At 37.9% G+C, this 23,844-nt stretch overlaps 1 protein-coding gene across 11 annotated transcripts in view; it reads right to left on the bottom strand.

Annotated features, from left to right (window-relative positions):
- The window catches only part of Frs2 (fibroblast growth factor receptor substrate 2), a 119,535-nt gene that overhangs the window by 85,698 nt on the left and 9,993 nt on the right, over nt 1-23,844 (bottom strand). For 2 of the 11 annotated variants that reach the window (XM_063255117.1, XM_063255118.1), the window contains exon 2: nt 20,018-20,126. The exons of the other annotated variants lie outside the window; for them this stretch is intronic. The gene's annotated coding sequence lies outside the window, so the exon portion shown is untranslated. The remainder of the gene's footprint in view (nt 1-20,017; nt 20,127-23,844) is intronic. 11 annotated transcript variants of the gene reach the window in all.

Here is a 23,844-nt window from a genome sequence, read left to right as displayed (position 1 = left end):
AGTTCAAGGCCAGCCTGCACTACATAGCTAGCCCCTGTCTCAAAAAAAAAAAAAGGTACTCAAGTTGAGATGCCCTACTCCAAAAGAAAGAACACTGAATTAGATTTTCAGCTCTTTAACTTACTAGCTAAGTAAACTTCAGGAAATTATATCACCTTTGTTTTCTCATTTATAAAATGGATACTTTGAGCTGAGGCTGTGGCTAAGCAGCATAAGCACCTGCCTGGCAAGCACAAGGTCATAAATTCAATCCTCACTACCTAAATAAATAAATAAAATGGGTATTTTGCTTACACTGAAGAATTCTTAGGAAGAAAAACTGAGATACTCTTCGACAAGATTAGACACTCTAAAAACATTAGACAGTATTCTTCAGAGTAAAATTAGAGACAGCTCTAGCATTCTCAAAGATAATGACACACAGTAATACAATTGATTTAATTTCTGTATCTCCTAGAAAAGTCCACAGATTTTATGTAAAGGCGAAGTCCTACCAGGCATGGTTGCCTTTCCTGCCTGGCATGGTAACACATGCCTATGATTCCAGCACGTGGGAGGCTGAGGCAGGAGCATCACCATTGAGTTCAAAATCAGCTGGGCTACAGAGTGAGACCCTGTATGTGGCCCAGGCTGGCCTTAATCTTGCAGGATCCTCCTGACTCAGGCTAATGAGTGCTGGGATTACAAGCATAGGCCACCATGCTCAGCTTTACAAATAAACTCTTAAGAATCTAATTGCTACCATGAAACATACATTGCATTATGAAGAATTATCAAGCAATAAATATATTTATCCCCCAAAATGAAAAATATTTAAAAAAAAAAAAAAAAAAGACAGTCAAAAACCAAAATACTGATTTAACACAGTAAGTACTAAACTCATTTGTTGATGGGTAAAATCTATATAAACAGTTGAGAACACAAATAGAAGATGAAAGAAACAGTATTAATTAGATTTAATTAACATAATCTTATATATCTGCAGCTAATAGCTCCTAAAGACAATGAAACAATACAAAGAGTAAGATCAAAATCACAAATGCTATCACTTGTCATTTTAGCAATACTTGACTGAATTTCTTAATTCAATTAATGGCAACATTTTAACAAGTTCAAGAATCATTTAAATAATTTATAATGACCACCTAGATTTTAATGGAATTTTTATCAAATTCCTGCCTTCAGAGAAGGTTGGCGATAATCACTAATATAAATGGTTTCAGCACACTAATAAAAAGAAATACAGGCAGAGTGGATCAGGGAGATAGGGTCCATCAAGATGCTCTATATAAGAAATATGATTAACCGGAAAGAAGGTTTATAGACTGAAAGTCAAAGATGAGAAAATAATGTTCTATGGAACAGGGAACCAGAAAAAAGTGGGGGTAGCTCGCCCATCAGCTGCAGATTGGTTGGAAAGACATAACACTTTTATGCAATATAAGGAAGGAAAACCTTGAGGCCCTTGTAAGTAAATGGATACAACTTGAGATCATGCTCAGGGGTAAAAGGGTTCAGAATCACTTAGGTAAATAGCCAGTTGCCTCCCTAATCTAAAAACTAAAGGAGTTAGTGGGATATAAAAATGTAACAATGCACCCTGTGAAAGTGAAATGGGAGGAACTGTCTAAAAAGGGAAGGCAGTGGACACTGTTAATCTTTTATTATGATTTGAAACTCATAGTTCTGTTTAGTTTGGTTTTATTCTGTTCCAGTTTGTCTACTTGTACTAGATTTGATGGCATGGACAGCTATTCCAAAGACAGCAGGATATACTATAGTAACCATTTTTTATTTCCTATTAACTTAATTTGAAGCCCTATATTTCTTTCACTATCTTGTTTTGACTGATTTTATTTGAATATGCTTTGTTTGATCACTGTCTTGTTTTGACTGATTTTATTCGGATCTATTTTTGTTTGATAGTATAAAGTCTGAGGATATAGGCAACTACTTTGAAGACAATAAGATTCACTATGATACCCATTCTGGTTTAACTATTATCTTCTTTTGAAGTCCTATAATGTCTCCAATGTTTTGTTTTTATTGATTTTGTTCTGTACTGTTATGTTCAATTTTATTATGCCTGATGATATGGGCAATTCTTAGAAGATAACAAGAGACATTATGGTAACCATTGTTGATCACCTTGTATTTTGGATTTAAGTCTTGTACTGTGTCCATCCTTCTGTTCTGACTGACCCCATTTTGTTTTCTCTCATTTGATTTTATTCTCTTCAAAATAAAAAACAAAACAAATCCCTGCCTTCTACAAGCCATCTTAATTACATTAAATGGTCTGAGACAAAAATATGACCAAAGGCACTGATGCCCAAATAACTCAATTACTTTTCTGAAAAGGCCAAGTTTAAGTATTTCCTGAATGTGTTAGAAGTGACTTCTAAAATGCACAAATGTAACAATTATTTTTAAACTAACAATCCTAGAAAAAGAGCAGTTCCTATCTAAAGCTTATATAAGACACTGACTTTGCAAGTATCAGGAAAGTTTTAAAATCCTTTTTCAAAGTAATAGTATCTCGTTTTGCTGGATATCTTAATTTGCCTTTAGTTACAAAATTGTTCGCCAACACTATTCCTCTCAAAAACCTCAGTGATTCTATTACTAGTTTTAAGTTAAAGAAAAATAAACTCACTCATTCAACCCAGGGCAGAAGTATGTGCAAAGTGTTTGTTGATGCTCACAAATAGACCTGAGAAATTTAGACAAGTCTGAAAAACAACAGTTGTACAGTCAACTCTGTTTTGCTCTACCATCTAACTAAATGGAAAGAAAATCACTGCTGCGCCTCTTTCAGTGAGACCAATACTCAATACCTTTAAATTAACTGGGACATAACAGAACATTTTCTAATTCAGAACTTATGTGTATGTTTTAACTTCAAGGAAGAATGGTTAGAGAACTCTTAAAAAAAGATCCATATGTTTAAAAAAAATCCGTATGTTCCCAAGATGTTACTGTCCTCTTCCCGAAAACAATCCCAGAAATACCCTCAACATTGCTCATTCACTGCCTCCAAATACATATATATTTTTAAAAGAGTAAGCTATGAATGTTTAACATACATGATAGTTCTGTTTTCCCTAGCAATTCATTTCCTTTTCTGACTCTAAATCCTGCTGACAATTATAGCCATTTCTACTTTTCAATCTCATTACCTCTTTTAAAATCTAATTCTTCTCAACTCACCTCAATCTTATAGATCAGTATACTCAATATCATGTATCAGTGGAATAGTAACACCTTTTTTCATATCCTGCTCCCCCTCCTTTAGCCCGACCCAACACTAGAACAGTAACAAATGAAAAAGGGCAAGAAACACTGCATTAATCCTATCACTACCTCACTCTTAGCCACAGCTCATTATTTTCCGCTACAGGTATTTAGTTCCTTGGGGGCTTCACCCTATCTACTCCCACTCCCCTGTTTCCGGTAATCAAAGACACAATCAACATCCTACACTTGGCTATACCAAGTTACCTTTAAAAAGGCTGCAACAGGACAAATGCATTTTTATCAATGCTATAAAAGGTAGTTAGAATATAATGGGTTAAATTTTTTAGGGCCTGATCTGGTAAGCTACAAATTATTTTTATATGATTTACTGTGGAAATTCCAAGCTCCTTTTCCCCCAAAACTCCCCATTATTTCCCTTGCCCCTAGCCCCTGGCCAAATTCCTTTTTAAACATAATTTGTTCAGCAAGATGAAGGCTACCTATTATATTATAATGTAAAATTATAGCAAATGCAAGTAATTAAAATAATACTGTACATTTAACAAAATGAATAGGTGAACAGTTGTTTCTACATGAGTGATCTGTGCTTGCAACAAATTAATAAGAACAGAACTTAGTTCTGTTTTTAGTTATAAAGACAACCATCTAGCAACCACACTTTTTTGCATAATGTTATGGTTTATACATAATGCCTCCCCCCTAAAGCCTCATGTGCTCCTAGATAAAGCTTTCAGGTGACTGAATCATGTAAGTATAACATTCATCAATGAATCAGTCCATCCATGAATTTGTAGCTAAATGTTGTTGGAAGGTGAGGCTTGGTAAGAGGAGGTAAGTTGCTGGGTGTGTGACCTGGAAAGGTGCATCTTCCTCCTTCCCTCTTGATTTTTTCTCTGTTTGCCACCAGCATGCTATGAACTTTTCCCCCTCAGTTATGACACCTTTCTTAAGAGCCAGCCAACCATGGACTTAAACCTCTACAAACTGTGAACTAAAATAAACCTTCGCTCCTTTAAATTGGGAGTGTCAGGTTGTGTGCCCCAGCAATGAGAAAGTGACTAAGACCAATTTTGGTAGCGAAGAAGTAGGAACACTGCTGTGAGGCTACCTGACTATAGGGTTCAAAAGAATTTTTGAGCTGCCTTCTGGGATGCCTTTGGAAAGGTCTGGAGATGCAGACTAGAGAAAAGGCCCTAGAATGCTGTGACCTGAGCCTAACTGGACATCCTGGTCAGAGCTTAGAAGATCAGAAGGTTAATAAAAATGCTGGGGGCTTTTAGCCTGTTCTCCCTTGACAACCAAGAGTAAAAGCCATAGTTGAATGATTTTAAAAGTTCTGAGTTTTCACCAAAAAGGACGCACACGTTGCAGAAGAGAATTTGGTTAGTAAAAAGATTAGCATTAAAAAATAAGTCAAGAAGGGGAAAAAAATTGAAAACTAAAAAAAGAAGGGGAAATCAAGATGGCAGAGCGATAAGCAGCAGAGAAAACAGCCTAAGAGTCTCCATCCAGACGCTGGAATACAGCATCATGAGGGAGACAAGAAGGAGGGAAGTGGGTCCACTGGACCCAGAAAAAATCTGAAGTGCAAACTGAAGCCCACAGAGTGAAGAGAAAAATTTCAACAAAGAAGGAGGAGGTGGCACCTTCTTCCTGAAAGAGAACTTACTACATGAGGAGGAGCTGTTCAAATCTGTGGGCGCATGGTCATGGTGACAGCTGGCAACCCCAAGGGCCTCTACAGAGATTGGGCAACAGACATGAAGGACTGCATTGGCTTACAGTGAGTGCAAAGAACTCAGTCCTCCTGCAGGAGAAAGCAACTGGCCAGAAGCCATCTTGGAGACAGGCTGGCTGAGCTCACAACACAGAACTGCTGCCAGCTCCATCTAGCATCATGGAAACTGCTCAGGCAGCAATAAGTCCAATGTGTCTCGTCTTTAGGCAGATCTGCTAAGATTATCCACTACCATACCAAAAAGCTACTACTGGCTTTCTGGGAGAGATCAGCACAATTCAAGAGTCTCCACAGGTTGGCTACCAGTGAAGCCAGAGAAAATACTGGAAGTGGACTGTTTTTCTTTTTACCCCTCTTTCTCTTTCATTGTTTTTATATGAGTATGAATGTGCTTCCTGGCCTCTTAGTGTGGGTGGTTCTGTTCCGTTCCTTTTATCTCTTCTGTCTCTCTTTTCCTCCAGTCTTCTGCACCAGTTTCCCAAAGTTGGAGTGATTCCTTTGTCCTCCAACCTTACTTTTAATGTCTTCCTCTTCTTCCACTTCTGTTTTCTCCTTAATCCATTTTAAATTTTAACCCCCACAGCAAAATTGACACATGAAGGACTTACATACTGCATATAATTTTTTGGTTTGTTTTACATTTTGTTATGTAATCACAAAGTTAGTTCATATGGTTAAAAGTGGCAAATCAAGGATTAGCTCAGTTTGTTGTTTTACTGGCTGTGTTTGACGCTATTGGTACCACCATAGCCAAAACTGACATACTTGTTCTAAACAGCTATTGATCCTGGTATTCCATGACTAAGATTAACTAAGGGTCACAGAAAACATGGTGGCACAGCGTCAAAGAATCAGGGACTAGGCCACACAAGCAACAATTTCTCATCTCTAACAAACTGAAGAGATAAAATCTTCCAACAGACTTAAAACCCACAAATCACTTGGAAGATACCTAAAGAAAAATCATCACCTAAGGATCCTAAGTACTAGCAATAAAGCAATCCACCATAGGAAACTTACAAACATCAACTTACAAAACAATTTTTTTAAAAAGTCAAAGGAGCCAGAGATTTAGCTCAGTGGCACAATGCCTGCCTGGCAAATGTGAGGTACTGAGTTCAATTCCTGGTACCTCCCGCACCATGCCAAAAAAGAAGTCAAGTACAGTAAAACCATAGATTGCAAGTAACTTGTGCTATGAGAGTTCCACCAGATCAGCAAACATTTCTAATAAATTTTAACTTGATAAAGAGTGAAGCCTTGTAATACAAGTAGTACATGACACTGAAAGTCACACCATCACAACTGAGCCAATCAATAGCTCCCTTCCCTCTCCCATTCCCTCTGCATAGGATTATGGGTGATCACCTCCCAACAGCAAGAGGCTATGGAGGAGATCTCATCTACAAAGGAGGAGAAAAAAAGCAGAGGATCCCCCCACACACTTTAAATGAGATGAGGAAGATGTGTAAAATGTAAGAATCCACAAAATTTTGTAGAAAAACACCACCCAAATAAGGTTGTCACAATGCAAATGATGAATCATTTTAATGACAATGTAATTTCCACAAAATCTTCAAATGGAGGCAAAAGCAAATGCCACTGGATAGGTTCTTTGCTAAAGTTGCACAAAAAGAAGAAAGATTCCATTTAATCAACAGATAGCAGTGATTGTGTGAAACATAGTAAAAATTGTCCTACACAATAACGGTTCTTTCATCTCCCTCACAACAGCCATTAAAGTTTTCAAAGGTATGTGCAAGTTAACTTATTTTTATTTTTATTTTTTATTTTCTTTATTATTTGGTATTATTGTAATCATTTTTATGTGAGTATTTTTGGGCTGTGAAATGAACTGTCTTGAGTTTCCATTGTTTCTTAGGGTAAATTCACATTGATGTATGAATGCTTTGGGTTACAAGCATGTTACCAGAATGAATTATGTTTGCAAACTAAGCTTTTATTGTACTTTACAACAGGACAATAGGAAAAAATGCCTTGAGAGAATGTGAGGAACCAGCTAGGTCCCACCACTTACATGCTCAAAATCCCAAAAGTGAAAAACCTTGCTTTGAGAGGAAAGCCCCAGAGCACCATTCTCCAGAATGGCAGTAGCCTAGGAAATTTGTTCCTCAGGATTCCATTCATAGTGCTCAGTCAACCAGACACTCAGAGACTCCTATATCCATGACAGAAGAAGAAAGCCTAGCACTGCTCCAACTGGTGGCAGACCTTCGTGGCATCCACATGATGCTGGTTTTACATGTATTCATAATGCAAGAGTTGTGGTATCAGGAACACTTCTTCCCATCCTGATTTCAGAAGGCCCGAGACTCCCGGCAGTATGCCTCTATGTGAAATTATAAGTGTGAAACCAAAAGTACAGTGGATAAAAGTACCACATCTTTTTTTTTATCCATTCCTCAGTTGATGGACACTCAGGTTGTTACCAAGATCTAGTTATTACAAATTATGCTGGTATAAACATGGATGCACATATATCACTGTGACATGATGTTTTCAATTCTTCTGACGATATGCCCAGAAGTGGAATAGCTGAATCAATGCAGTACTACTCAGCAATAAAGAACAATCACATTAAGACATTTATAAGTGGCTGCAACTTGAGACCATACTCATAAGTGAAATAAACCAAACTCACATGAGTAAAAACTATATTGTCACCCTAGTATAAGAAATGGTAAGGGTACATAAGATACAAAATCCTCAATAAATACAGTGAAAGAGTAGTGAAAGAGTAAGAATCTTCTCAAAGGGGAAAAAATAGTATCTCAGGGAAAAGCAGGAAAAAGAAAAAATATTTAAATTTGTATAAACACACTCAGGACAGCTAAGATGATTGTGCTACAAATTCTGTAAGTTCGTAGAACAAAGCAGATAATATTCATAGAATTGGAATAATTTTGCATGTTTGTGTCAGGTGACCTGAGGAATTCTTGAAGATCACTATGTAAAATATCAACCTTAGTTCTTTTTCTTTTTTTAATTTTATTTAAGGAGAAAAAAAAAAAAAACAGAAAAAAGGTACAAGTTATTCAGAATTTCAGAAAAAATAAACAGTAGGAAATCACTAGTTAATAGATTACATATTGTCATCTTAGAAATAGTTACTGAAGTTACAAAATTAAAGTGGACAAACAGTGAGACTGCACACAATTCTGTTCAATGATCCAACAAAACTCAGTAATATGGTCATCTATCTTATACACTTAAATATACATGCAGTTATGTCCTTTAGAGCACTTCCTTTTCCTCTCTTTTGTACAATGACAATTACGCATTTTGGGTTTTTTTACTCCCACAGTTCTTATTACTTTTTTTTTGAAGAGAATAAAACCAAATGTGACATAATAGAACAGAGTCAGTCAAATCAAAAGGATGGACATAATACATAATGTAAAAACAAAATACAAGGTGATCAACAATGGTTACCATAATGCCTCTTGCTATCTTAAAAAGAATTGCCTATATCATCAGTTATAATAAATTGAACAAAACAGTAAAGAACAAAACCAATAAAACCAAAACATTGGAGACATTAGAGGACTTCAAAAGAAGATAATAGTCAACCAGAATGAGCGTCATAATGAATCTTATTGTTTTCACAGTTGTTGCCTATGCTTTCGAACTTGGTACTATCAAGCAAAACAAAATAGAGGAAAATCAGTCAAAACAAGATGGTTAGAGCAATACAGGGTTTCAAATCAAGTTAATAGGAAATCAAAGTGGGTTACTATAATATATCCTGCTATTTTTTATTTATTTTTCCCTTAATTAAAAGGATAAAAATGAAAAAGTAAATAATAAAAAAAGAAGATTGAGATAAAAGAGGGCATACCAACAAAACAGCGCAGGTCAAAACATAACCATTTAAGCAAAATAGTGTTTTACCACAAGATAATCCTGACATAAAAGTTGTTACCATAGTGTCTCTTTCCTTGAAATCTTTTAATATAACTTCGTATACTGTAGCATCAAACATATCAAAACAATGTAAAACCGTTCGAGAGAATGACAGTATTACAGGGTATTTAGAATCAACTAACAGAAAATGAACAATGGTTTCTGTATAATCTCCTTGTCTATAAAAGTTTTTGTTTATATTATCACATATAAGAAAATCCAATAAGATACAATATGTTAAGACCGATGGAAACAGAAGAACAAAATCTTGATGAGACTTCAAAACAAGATGATATTAAATCAGCACTAGCTATTATGATGTAGTGTTTTCTCCAAAATAGCTCTTCCTACCATCCAACCTTCTCTGCCTCATTTCTGTTGAGCTATTTTTCTGTCATTAGTTGTCAGTTTGTCATCTTCATTTCACTTTCTGCTCCATTCATTGTGGCCTCTCTGCCACTGTTTCTGGAATCCTGGTATTTTTCCTTTTTTAGAATATCCTGCAGTATTCTCTGTAAAGTTGAATTGGCGGTTGCAAATTCCCGTAGTTCCTCTTTATCCTGGAAGCACCTTGTTTTTCCATCAATTTTTAGGGACAGATATGCAGGATATATCAATCTTGGCTGGAGGTTATTATCTTTCAAAGCTTGAATTATTTCCCCCATGCTCTTCGTGATTTGATGGTTTGTGCCGAGAATCTGCTGTAATTCTGATGTGTGTTCCCTTGTAAGTGATCTGTTTCTTGTCTCTGATGGCTTTTAATATTCTGTTCTTACACTGAATTTCTGGAATTTTGATTATTATATGCCTGGGTGTAGCTCTGTTTGGGTTGTAAGTGGCTGGGGTCCTGTATACCTCATATATCTGAGTATCTTTACCTTTTGCTAAATTAGGGAAATTCTCCTGGATTATTTCTGTGAATAGCATTTGTAGTTCATTTGTTTGTGTCCCTACTTCTTCTTTTATGTTCTTAATTCTGAAGTTACAGATTCTCTTATCATCTTCTAGCCTTCGTATTATTGCTATTTCGTTATTTTTAAGAAGTTTTTCATTTCATGCTCCCACCTTACAAATCTGTCCTGCAGTTCAGAGTCTATCCTTAGTTTCTTTCAAGCTGTTATGCCAGCTTTCAATAGAGTTTTTAGTTCCCTGGTAATCTCTTTGAACCTGCTTCACGTATTCTATATTTTCTCTATTTTCTCCTTCAAGCAATTCTCCCCTTTTTTTCTGTTCTTCCATTCCACCATCTGTTTTTTCTTGGTTGGTGCTTAGCATTTCTCTAACTATTCTACTTATATCTTGCTTTACTTCATTAAATACTTCACTTTTGAACTCGTCTATGAGGCTCCAGAGATAATCGCTTTATGTCTTTTGATGCCGTGTCTGATATTGCATGTTTTCTGTCCTCATTCTCCTTTGCATTTACCTTTCCTGGATCAGTGTTCTCAGGATTGGGGACGGAGGACCCTTTCTTGTTGCTCCTCTTCCCATACTTTTTGTTCCTTCCATACAGGCGTATATAGGTGGCCCAGTTTTTTTTCTCTTTGTCAGTTACAGTTTGTTTGGATCCACCGGCTAGGTGTTCCCACCCACTGCAGTGTACTAGGGAGACACAGACCTGGGTAGCCTCTGCTGGGCCTGCCCCTCCAGGTCAACCTACTGAAGGATTCACTGCTAGGGTGCACTGCTAGGCGCTGGGACCTGGTTTGGGCTAGCCTACTGGATCTTAGTCGGCGGCATCACCCAGGCCAAGCGCTCCCCACCAATCCCGCTTGAGAGGGGAATATGTGACTAAAGTCACTGTAGCATCCTGTTCCGGCTAGTTTGCCTGGTCCCAGAACATCCTCTGTTGGAGCCTCCTAGTCTGTGAAAGGGTCCCCGTTCCTCTCACTCACCACAGGTCGATACAGGGCTCCCTGCCAGCCCCACTCTAAACTCCGTTTGGTTCGCCAATTCCTGCTCTCAGAGCTTTCCCACGTCTCTCTCCCTGGTGTGCCAATTCAGAGGCAGCAGCCGCGGGAGCAGGAGATTCAAACCGTGGCTTCCAGCGGCGCGGGTTCCAGCTTCTGCGCTGAGATTTTATCTGTTCCTGTTATAGCACCAGGATTGCATTTCCAGTTGGTTTCTCTCAACTTAGTTCATTCTTGGGTCGGCAGGGTATATCTCCTCTTGCTTAGGACTCCTCACACTGCATCATTCCTGGATTCTAAGCTGGCAATCTCAGAGAGCCTCTGTGGCTGCTGTTATCTGTCCGCCATGTTCTCCCGGAAGTCTATCAACCTTAGTTCTATTCCTACCACTGTGTTTTGAAGGCCTGTATCATTATTATTTTGGGCTCTTTGCTATTGTTATTTGTCTTTTTTGTTTCTTGTTTTTCTAGTAATCTCCTTTGTTTTGTTTTTCACTGTAATGCAGAAAAGATAGGTTTACATGTAGAGGCTTATACAGGCCTAGGACTTCTCCTAAACAGTTTATGAGAATTGATTATACTATGTATGATGAAATGAACAGCTATTTTGAAGAAAAACAGACATTATGGTATCCATTGCTGATGAAATATCATGCTGTGAAATCCAATAATGCTTCTATTCTTTCTTCAGAGTGGTTTTAGTCTGTTTTGTATTGTTTAATTTCAACATACATGAAGCTATTTTGAAAAGAACATAGACATTATGGAAGCCATTTTTAATTTTCATGTTGTCTGGTTTTGAAGGCCTATAATGCCTTCATTACCCTGTTCTGATCAGTTTTGTACTATTTTGTTTTGTAGGAATTCATTGTATGTGAAGATATAGATAACTATTTAGAAGAAAATAAGAAACATTATGGTAGCCATTGTAGATCTCCTGTTGTCTTGTTTTGAAAGCTGTGTCACTTACATTGTTTTCTTCTGATCTGCTTTGTTCTGCTTAGTTTTACCTCTTTTTTAAAAAAATAAAATAAAATCAAAATATTTTTTTAAAAAAAGTGCAGTGGAAAAAAAAAAGTGCAGTATGGTAGAAAAGCCAAGAATGTGAAATTTGTACAAATAACTACAAGGACACAGCAGAGTCAGCCCCAGAGAGAAGCTATGAGATCTAGAGTTACGTCATTATAACATTATATTCAGTTTTACTCTTCATGGAGAATAAGAGAATGCAATCAAAGCCGGATACAGTGGCACACACCTGTAATCTCTTTTTTTTTTTTTATCGGTACCAGGGATTGAACTCACGACCGCCTGCTTGCAAGGCAGGTGCTTATGCCACTGAGCTAAATCCCCAGCCCTCACACCTGTAATCTCAACACTCGAGAGGCTGAGGCATAAGGATCTCTGCACTCCAGAGACTGAAGCAGTTCAATACCAGCATGAACTGCATAGCAATAACCTGTCTCAAAAAGGGAGGAAAAAAAAAGAAGAAATACAATCAAGATTAGAGCAATGAAGTACCTTCTTCATCTATAAGATAAAAAGTAACACTAATATCCAAAGCAACAAACTGAATCTGAACTAGCAATACCTTTTTTTTGTCTTTTTGAGACAGTGTCTCACTATGCAATTCAGGCTGGCCTTGAACGTACTAAGCAGTCTAGGCTGGACTCAAACTCACCACAATCTTTCATTTGCCATTTGTGGCTAGACTCAAACTCACCACAATCTTTCATTTGCCATTTGTATTTCTTCATCTTCTCACAGTTAAAGCTTCTTTAGCTCCTCACCATTTTACATCCTTCTCTTACATGCTCTTTAAATAGCTATCATTTGAATTTTGGCGTTTTTTGGTTTGCTTTTCTTTTTTTTTTTTTCTGTTTTTTTGTTTTGGGCTTTTTGAGACAGGGTTTCACTATACAGATCAGGCAGGCCTTCAACTCACTTTGTAGCCCCAATTGGCCTTGAACTTGCAGTAGTCCACCTGCCTCAGCCTCTTGAGTACTGGGATTACAGGTGTGCACCACCTGTAATGCCTGACTTTGGTTTGTTTTTGAGACAAAGGTCTCGCTTTATAGTTCAGGCTGGCCTTGGACTCACTATGTAACCCCGGGCTACTTTTGAATTTGCAGTGATCCACCTGCCTCAGCTCTCAAGAGATGGGGTTACAGGCATGTGTCATCACAGCCTCATCTGAATTTTGGGTTAACCATTTCCCAGTCTTTAATTTTATATGAGTATACTATTTTTTTAAGTTTGATTTCTTTACCTGAAATTTGAAAGTTAAACTGTAGATAGTTTTTTTATTTTAGTTCTAATTCCCTATAAGTTTAGTATTTTAAACACTGTCTTACTGATTTTACTATAGATTTACAGACATCTTTGCTCATCATTCTTACCTGAATTTCAGAAATCCTATCTGGGATCTGGGATATTTTTTCTTTTTCTTTTTGAGACAGAGTCTCATTGTGCAGTTCAGGTTAGCCTTAAGCTCACTTTGTAGCCCAGGCTGGTCTCAAATTTGAAAGATCCTCCTGCCTCAGCCTCCCAACGTGCTGGGATTACAGGCATGTACTACCACACCCAGCTAGGGATCTGGGATCATTTTCTCTCTGCCTCAAAAATTTGTCAGAATTTTTTGTAGTGAGTGTCTGTTGTAAAACTTCATTTATTGGAAAATGTGCTTGTCTATTCTGGTTTTTTGAGACAAGGTGATGCTGTGTAGCCCAGACTAGCCTCAAATCCACAGCAGGAGCACCTCAGCTTCCCAAGTACTAGGATTATAGGCATGTATCACCACCACCAGCAGCTGAAAATGTGTTTGTCTGAATTTCATCCTGAAGATAGTTTTTCTCAATGTGTATTCTAGATTAGCAGTACATTTTTTTTTTCATTATAGATCTTATTTCTGTATTTCTATGTTTATTTCTTCTGGTTTTTCTTGCTGTTAAAAAAAATTTAGAGCTAGTGTAATTGCCATTCCTTTATAGGTAGTAATCTGTTGTTTGTTTGTGGCTAGCTTTATTTATTTACTTATTTATTTATTTTGGTATTAGGGATTGAACTCATGGTCTCACACTTGCCAAGCAGGTGCTTAAGCTCCTGAAGCTGCTGAGCTAAATCCCTGGCCTTGTGGCTAGTTTTATAATTTTTTGTTTAAGTCTAGTCTTATTTTACTCTCCATGACTCTTAACCAGTTTCTCATAGTTTTCATTTCTTTTCCTTTTTGTATTGTATTTAGGATAATTAGTGTTGACAAACTGTCTTTTCAGCCTGTTTATTAAATTATATTTTTCCCTTTGTTTTAGTATAGTTCTTTTTTTTTTTTTTTTTTTGAGACAAGGTCTCACTATGCAGTCCAGGTCCAGCATGGTCATACATTCACTGTGTTACTCAGCTGGCCTTGAATTTGAAGTGATCCTCCTGCCTCAGCCTCCCAAGTGGTGGATTATAGGCATGTACCACCATGCCTGGCTAGTACTATTTTTTTATTGTGATAAAACATATATGATGCAGAATTTACCATTTTAGCCATTTAAAAATGTATACTTCAGTGTCATTAAAATAGATTAACTTTGCTGGGGATTTTAGCTCAGCGGCATAAGCGCCTACCTTAAAAGTGTGCAGTTGTGAGTTCGATCCCTGGTTCCGATGAAAAAAAATAGGTTAACTTTGCTAGATGTGGTTGGCACATTCCCGTAATCCCAGCACTTGGGAGGCACAGGCAGTAGGGGCATCATGAGTTGTTGGGTTTTTTTAATTGGCACCTGGGATCGAACTGATGACCACGCACTTACAAGGCAGGTGCTTATGCCGCTGAGCTAAATCCCCAGCCCCACATCATAAGTTCTTGGCAAGCCTGGGCTACATAGTGAGTTCAGGACCAGCCTGAACTGTGTAACGAGACTGTCTCAAAATATTGGGAAAGAGAAAAGAGCATCCACATCATTATATAGTCATCTCCAGAACATTTTTATCATCACAAACTGAAATCTGTACCTATTAGATAATAATTCTCTATTTCTCCATCTCTTAACCCTTGGTAACCAGTTTTACTTTTTGTTTCTATGAATTTGAGTATGCACACTCATTTAAGTGGAGTCATACAGTATTTGTCCCTTTGTATCTGGCTTATTTTACTTAACAGTATCTTACAGTTTCATTCATTGTACAGAACTGCACTTTTAGCCCCTGCTTATACTTTTTTGGGTAGTCCTATTCCTGTTCTTGATTGTATTTGCAAGACTTCTTAGAAACCTATTAAATATTTTTAGTTTAATATTTTGTGTCTGGTAATTCCAACATCTGAGGGCTTTGCAGGTTTGATCTTGCTATTTGCTCATACTGCCATGCTTTCTTGCCGTGTGTGTGTGTGTGTGTGTGTGTGTGTGTGTGTGTGTGTGTGTGTGTCTTTTGTGTTGGGTATATAACTCAGGGCCTCAAACATGCTAGGCAAATGCTTTAATGTAGTGCTATACCCTTAGTTTTTTGTCTTACAATTTTTAACTGTGAGGTGCTTTGCAGCTTTATATTAATTTTGCAGAGTAATTTTTAGCAGTCCTTTAAAATCCTATAGTATAAAGTTTACAAGTATAAGTCCTAGAAGGATAGTATGCTGTTCTTTTAATTTTTTTTAAATTTTGAAATAATTGCAAACATAAAAGTTGCAAGAACAGTAGCTCTTATAAACCCTATGCGTACTCACCAGTTTTTAACATCTTGCCGCGTTGGTCTCATGGTGTACACACACATTATTTTTCTATGAACTGTTGAAATATTAGATTATGTAGCTTTTACCTCTTAATATCCAATGGTGCATTTGTTTTCTTTTTTGTAACAGAAATTGAACTCACAACCTCATGCTTGCCAGGCAGGCATTATGCTGCTGACTATATCCCCGACCCTAGTGCATTTCTTAAGAAGAAGGATATTACCTTAAGTAATTACAGTACAATTATCAAAATTCCAGAAATTTAACATTACATACTATTTTCTACTTTTTTCTGGTAGTGGGGATTGAACCCAGGTGGCCTCTACTACTGAGGTACATTGCTAGCCCTTTTTAATTTTTTTGTTTTAAGGTAAGGTCTCCCTAAATTCCTCAGGCTAATCTGAAACTTGACATTTTCCTGCCTCAACCACCCAGTTACACGATTATACTACACCCAGCTGACACAGTATTTTTATCTAGTCAACAATTCATTTTTCAGTTTCATCGATCTGGTCTTTCATTTTAGTCTCTTTTTTTGAAAGAGTTCCTTAGCCATTTTTTGTCTTTCGTGCAATGGAAAAATATAGGCTAGTTATTTTATAGAAAGTCTTGAATTTTGGGTTTTTCTGATTTGATCAGTTTACATTGATTTGATTGATTCAGAGTATTTACCTCAAGTCAGAGTACTACAAAAGTGATGTTTCCTTGTCAGGATGTCACATCTTTTTTTTTTTTTTTTTTTTTTTTTTTTGTCTTCTTCATTTTTATCGGTACCAGGGATTGAACACACTACCGCCTGCTTGCAAGGCAGGTGCTTTTGCCGCTGAGCTAAATCCCCAGCCCCAGGATGTCACATCTTAAAGACACTTAATATCCCCTTGCCACTTGTTAGTGATTTTAATTTTGGTTAAGGTATTATCTTCATGTGATTACTATTTTTCTCCTTGAAACTAATAAGCAGTCTGCAGGGAGGTGTCCTGGTGGTTTATCATTTTTTTCTTGAATAAAAAATAAAGTACAGTAATAATATACATTAATGTGTATGATGCTTTCACCAAGCATTTTTATATTTTATAATTTTATTTTAATCTTTATAGTAGGAAATGAAGATTTAGATGTAGCTGGTGAAAGGTAGAAGTTGCAATTCAAAAAAATTTTTCCCCAGGCAGGGTCTTGCTATGCGGTTCAGGTTGGCTTAGCATTCACTATGTAGCCCAGGCTGGCCTTGAACTCACACCAACCCTTCTGCCTCAGCCTCCCAAGTGCTGGGATTACAAATATGCACCATCACACCCAGCTCAAATCCTGGTACTGTAATCCGAAGATCCTTTTTACTTTCTATAGTTGCCTTTTAAATTACTAGGTAAGACTATAAACTTAGGGCAAGATCTTTTTCTTGTGAATTTTTATTTTGTCACTACCTCATACTGTTGAATGAAAAATACATAAATATGAATACTACTTAAAGTAAATTACTTATAAGATCATAATTCTAACTCAGTTGTGTTTTAATAAATATATGAATATATATATACTGTATACATATGTGTATATACTATATGTACAGTTGTTGCGAGCTCTGGGCTAACATAGAAGGGGTTTCTGCTCTTTTTTGTGTGTGTAACACTTAAGATTTTTCAGATCAGGGCCAAGGGCTTAGCTCAGTCGCACAAGCTCCTGCCTGGCAAGCACAAGATCATGAATTTGATCCCCAGTATCAAAAAAGAAAAAAAAAAAAGATTTTTCAGATCAGATGGCACATATGTGTAATCCCAGCATTTGGAAGGCTCAGGCCGGAGGAAAGCTGTGAGTTTGAGGCCAGCGTAGGCTACATAGTGAGTTCAAGGCCAGCTTACATAGTGAACTACATAGTGAGGCTTTCTCAAAACAAACACACCAACAAAAAACTTGTGTTTAAGCGTGGTCTGAAAATGTATTGGCCCATTTATGGAAGGCTTTTCTTTAAAGCCTGACTTAACTAAATTATTTTTAATCTAAAGACTGTTATTTGCCTCCTGTGGGTTTTCGTGAATATTTGATAATAATACCTTGACAGCTACAAGGGGTGCTTAGAAAGTACGATTAATATTTCAGTTTAAAAAATGTATTACAGTGAAAGACACATTGCCATTAGTCCTCCTTGAAATACTGTCCCCTGCTCCAAACACACTTATCCCATCATTCTTGTCACTTTCTCTGTTCTGAATCTCGCTTTGTAGTTCAGGCTGGTTTTAAACTCATGACAATCTTTCTACCTCAGCCTTTCAATTACAGATGTGTACCACCATGTCAAGTACCTTGCCACTTTCTGAAGGAGTTTTGAAAGCCCTCCACTGTGAATGTCTTAAGGAGGTATGATAAAAAAAAAAACATCTGGTAATGTTGCTGGCATACTGTGGAAAGGCAGGCTGATAAAAATTTAGTGTGTCCACAACCACCTTGTGTTCACTGGATCAGGCATGACGACTTTTGGCTCTTCCCCAAAGTCAAAATGACCATTAAAGGTAACTTGTGGATTCAGGACATCAAGACATCCCTAACAGCACAACGAAAGACAATGAAGAGAAAACTCCTAGAGCTGCTCCAGAAAGTGGCAAAAATGGCGGCACAAGTGTGTTTGAAGTAGAGTATCTTTGTTTTTGTTTTTTTTTTTTTGGTACCCAGGATCGAACTCACGACTGCATGCTTGCAAGGCAGGCACTTAAGCGGTTACACTAAATCCCTGGCCCAGAGTATTTTGAGGGGGGGTTAATGACAATGTGCCATGGCTGGGGATTTAGCTCAGCGGCGTAAGCGTCCACCTGGCAAGCACAAGGTCATGAGTTCAATCCCTAGTACCAATAAATAAATAAAATAAAATGCACACTGTATTTGTTTTTATTATACATTATACTTATCATGTGGCTTGTTTTCTCCTATCTACCCCTTGCAAAAAAGGTGGACTATTGTACATATTAATTTTGTTTTGTTTTGTCTTTTTGAGACAGTTTCCCCATGCAGTTCAGGCTGGCCTTGAACCGAGTTTGTAGCCAAGTTGGGTATAAACACATAGTAATTCTCCTGCCTCAGCCTCCCGAGTGCTGGGGTTATAGCACTCATGCACCACCACATCCAGCCATGCAAGTATTTTTTTTAACCCTTTTTTTTCTTTCTTTTTTACCTCTTCTCAGCATTGGGATTAAACCCAGGGCCTGCACACTGAGCTGTAACCCTAGCTTTTTTTATGTGTGTCAGAGATCGAACTCATGACATTGGGCTCACCAGGCAGGTGATTGTGCCACTAAGCTAAACCCCCATCCTTCCCCAGCTTTTTAAATATTATTTAATGTGTGATGGAGTCTTGCTCAGTCACTCAGTTGTCCAGACTGGGTTCAAACTTGCGGTCTTCCTGCATCAATCTTCCCAAGGGGTGGGATTAGAGGCGGAATGTCACTATGTCAGGCTTGATACCATATTTTAAAGCTGCATTTCTTTGTATATGCATATCTAGTTCTGTGCAATATCATTATACATGTAGTTCCTTGTAACTACTGTCACAGGCAAGACATGAACTGCTTACCCCCCATTTCCTTTTACCTTATTTATCATGTTTAATTTTTGGTATTATAACAATTGTTGGGGGGGGGGCTGGGGATTTAACTCAGCAGCATAAGCGCCTGTCTTGCAAGCAGGCAGTCGGGAGTTCAATCCCTGGTACCAATAAAAATGAAAAAGACAAAAAAAAAATTTGTTGCAGGAAATACCTTTGAGCATACAGATTTCTTCATATTGTTAGTATATTCTTAGTATAAATTCCTTAGATGTATGATTTTTGAGTCAGAATATGAGGTTTTTATTGTACTCGGGGGTTGCATGGAAAACAATTACATACAGGACACAGAATTTATAATATTATTTTATGATGGTCATCCAGAGTTAAATACAAGAAAGTACAGGAAATCTATCCACAACACTAAAGACCCTGAAGACTCAGTTGAGGGTCTGGATCCCACAGCAATGTCCTACATGAGTCCAGCTGAAGACCCAGAGCCCATGACAGTGCCTCCCACAAGTCCAAATAGAGGTCTAAAGCCTTCCCCTCCTGAGCCAGGAAGCAATGCTCAATGTAGGAGCAAAGCTCTCTCAAAGCGAACCACAGTCACTTTCAGCAACAAAGTCCCAAGCTCCTCTGACGATAATGGCTGAGTTTATATCAGGGAAGCTAGCCATGACAAGCTCCTCCAAGAGAACCAATGGCTCAAAATAGCAACATTTAGGAAAACCCACAATGCCGAACTCTACCTTTCCACATCATCTTTTATGCTGACAGCTTTCCTCAGGTGGGTCGTCTATACTCAGCACCATGCCAGTTTAATTCAGCTGGTGTTAAGTTGACCACTAGTTTTTACTCCATAACAGTTTTTGGAGTTTTTTTGATCTTTGAAGCATTTGGCTTTTAAAAAATGGATGGAGGTTGGTTGCATATGGGGGTGCATACCTGTAATTCCACAACTTGGGAGGCTGAGGCAAGAGCGTTGCCATGAGCTTGAGGCCATCTGGATTACATAGCAAATTCAAGGCCAGCCTGAACTACACATAGCAAGACTCTGTTCCAAAAGAAAAACAAACAAACAAACAAAAAGGATGGGACATGAAACTATAATGTTAAGTGAAATACATCTGACTCTCACTAATATCACATATATTACATGCTTTTTCCTACATGAGAAACCTAAAACATGAGTAAAAGAGTAAAATAAAGGAGAAAGGGTAGGAAACAGGGATAGACTTGCAGATAGAGAAAGGGCAGGGGGAGTCTAGTAGGGCACTACAGGGATTGAAATGATCAAGATATGCTGCATACATGTAACAGTTCTCCAGAAGGAGTATGATGGTTATGTGTCACAAACATGCACTAATGAAAAACACAAAATGTTTTTCTCAAAGAATGGTATTACTAGCTAGACATGGCTGGCGGTGCACACCTGTAATTCCGGCACTTGGGAGGCTGAGGCAGAAAGATCATGGTGAGCTTGAGGCCAGCCTAGACTATATAATAAGCTCAAGGCCAGCCTGAATTAGTGAGACCCTGTCTCAAAAAGACCAAAAAAGAAGGTATTACTAGTACAGATTCAGTTATGAAATAACTGTTGGTGTACATTGTAGCTTATAATTCTTAAGGACAGATATTCTATTTTTTTTTTTTGTACCAGGGATTGAACTCAGGACCTTGTGCTTGCCAGGCAGGTGCTTATACTGCTGAGCTATATCCCCAGTTCATAATTCTTATACCACGGTGTATGTTTTTATAAGAATAATAAAAGTGAATGTTAAAATACATACAAAAGGGAAAAGAAAACTCAGAAAACTGCAGATCATTTCCCCCAGAATTACAACACTTCACAAACTTAGGTCTTTAAAAGCAAAGAGTAGCTGGTCACTGTGGCTCACGCAGGTGAGGAAGCCAAGGCAGGAGGATATAATGAGTTGGAAGCCAGCACAGGCTAGTGAGTTTTAGCCTGAATACAAAGCAAGACCCTGTCTCAATAAACTAACTAAATAAATAAAAACAATAGGCACAGTGACACACACCTGTAATCCCAACACTAAGGGAGGCAAAGGCAAGATCGCAAATGCAAGTCCTGCGTTGCCAATGTAGTAAGACCATGTCTCAAAATAAAAAATAAAGTCCTGCATGGTGGCACATACTCTAATCTGAGCACTTGGGAGGCTGAGGCAAGAGGATCTGATTGCTGCAAGTTCAAGGCCAGTCTGCACTACAAAGTGAGTTCAAAACTGGCCTGAACTGCATAGTGAAACCCTGTCTCAAAAAGACAAAAAGGGCGGCAGGGTGGGAGAAAAGAGGGGAATGTAGCTCAGCAGTAGAAGGCCTCTCCATCCCCAATCCAACCCGTAAAATCAAAGCAATAAAAAAAAAAAAGATTCATATAACAAAATTCTTGACTCCAAAAAAAAAAAAAAGCCTACAGGCATCAAGGCCTTTTCCGTTTACAGCAGACACGGTTTAGGCTGCTCTCCCTAGACTCCCTGGACTCCCAGTTACTCCTTCAACTCATTTCTGCCACGGCAAGTACGTGGTAGAAAAATTAAAATATTGTTAAAATAAATGAGTTATTTTTAATTATTAGAAACAATTATATACTACAAAACCCTATAAACCAGTGTCACCTTTATTATCTAACGCAGCAGACATTCAGTTTTCTATTTTTTTGCTGTTCATTTGTTTTTTTTGGTACTGGGATATGAACTCGGGACCTCACACTTGCCAGGCAGGACTGCTCAGTTTTCTTTTAAATGTGAGAACAAAGAGCCTAAGCTATTTCAACTTAACCTAAGTATTTGCTTTAGTTATTCTAATACATATTTAAGTATTACATTTCTACAGTACTCCCCCAAAAAACTACCCAACTAAAAACAGTGAAAGGAAACAAACATCAAGTCCTAATTTAACAGTCACGGGGCCTGGGATTTAGCTCAGCGGCAAATGCCTAGCTGGCAAGCACAAGGTCATGAATTCGATCCTTAGTATCAAAAAAATAAAAAATAAGTCACCTAGGCTAGGTTTGCACTTAAATTCCTGTACCTGTTCCCCACTCTAAGTGAACCAGGAAGCACTAAGCTTCTCATCTAGATAACCGATGCAATTTCAATAAGTGCTTACATTAATAATTGGTTTGTATCCTCAAAAGACTTTGGAGGCTCCACTTACATAACCCATTATGCACAATGCTGCACTATTCTCTTTCTCTACAAAGCATTTTGAATACTGATATTTCTACAAGATCTACTTGCTATATTAAATAAAATGAGCTCTTCTCACTTTAGCTTCAATTATCTTTCCTGCAGGTGGGATGAAAAAGAAAAGCACTTTCTGCTACTTCACTATGTCAAAGCAAGGCTAATCAACAGAGTGATAAAGCAGCACCCTCAAGCAGCCCCCAAGGTTTATCACTTTGGGGGGGGGCCTCTGCTTAAACATAATCTTAAACAAATAATGTGCAACAATTTAGATGAACACAACTGAAAATAGTCTGAACTGCCCTTTGAAATGCACTCTAAGTTTTTTGGGGGGTTTTGTTTGTTTCTGAGACAAGGTCTCACTACACAGTTCAGTTTGGCCTTGAACTCCCAAGTGCTAGAACTACTGCCATGCCTTACCACATCCAGCCATGAAATGTGCTCTAAATATCAATTGTGGAACTTGAGTATTACGGTTTGTCTTTAGATGTCCCCCTAAAGCCTCACACAATCATGGGGGCAGGCTTTTAGAATCTGTGATTAATTCATGGTCCAATGCTGCAATTACATGTGTAGATGGGTATAGTGTACATATAACGTAAGGGACAGAAAGAGTCTTCTCTGTACGCACTCCTGCTTCTTTACTCTTGTTGCTTTTGCTGTCTTCCACTGCCATAATCTGTTGCCCCATGCCACACCACCCTGCCCTGGAGCCAGCTGTTAGGGAACGAAATCTCCACAAACTGTGAGCTAAGTAAATCTTTTCTTTCTTAACTTTGGGTATTAATTGCCAGGGATTTAGCTCAGTTGTGTAAGCGCTCTCTAGTGCCTAGCAAACAGGAGGTCATGAGTTCAATCCCCAGTATCAAAAAAAAAACAAAAAAAAAACTTTGTGTGTTAAGTATTTTGTCTCAGCAACATGAAAGAAAAAGTAACAAATACAGAATTTGGTACCAGAGAAGTGTGGTCATTGCTGTGACTATATTTGACCATGTGGTTCAAAAGAACCTTGGGAATGGCTTACAGGAAGTTTGGAAAGGTTCAGAGATGTCGCTTGAAGGAAAACTGGAATGCCTTAGGATGTTTGGTATGGGAGATTCTGGTCAGAGCTCATAAAACCAGAAAGCTGATAGAAATCCTGCTGATAATATCGCATAGATCTAGAGAAATCACTCCCAAAATTCATCCGGAACCAGAAGAGACCTAGAATAGCAAAGACAGTTCTAAGCAGCAAAGGCAAGGCAGGAGGCACACAACTTGACTTGAAGTTATACTACAAAGCAACAGTAGTAAAACCAACATGGTACTGGAATAAAAAGAGAGCTGAAGATCAATGGAATAGATTAGAAGATACAACCACAACTACAAACACTCAACCACCTTATCTTTCATAAAGGGGCCAAACAGGTTCACTGGAAGAACGACAGTCTCTTTAATAAATGGTGTTGAAAAACTGGCTCTCCATATGCCGGAAACTAAAACTAGACCCATGCCTATCACCATGTACTAAATTAAAATCTAAATGGGTCAAAGTTCTGAATATTAAAACAGAAACCCTAAATCTAC

This window comes from Cavia porcellus, unplaced genomic scaffold (assembly GCF_034190915.1).
Source record: "Cavia porcellus strain 051 isolate PalLab524CR breed Dunkin Hartley unplaced genomic scaffold, mCavPor4.1 scaffold_8, whole genome shotgun sequence".
In the NCBI taxonomy this organism is placed as follows: Eukaryota; Metazoa; Chordata; class Mammalia; order Rodentia; family Caviidae; genus Cavia; species Cavia porcellus.
Note: the sequence above shows the minus strand (reverse complement) of the source record. Positions and strands in the feature narration are given on the sequence as shown.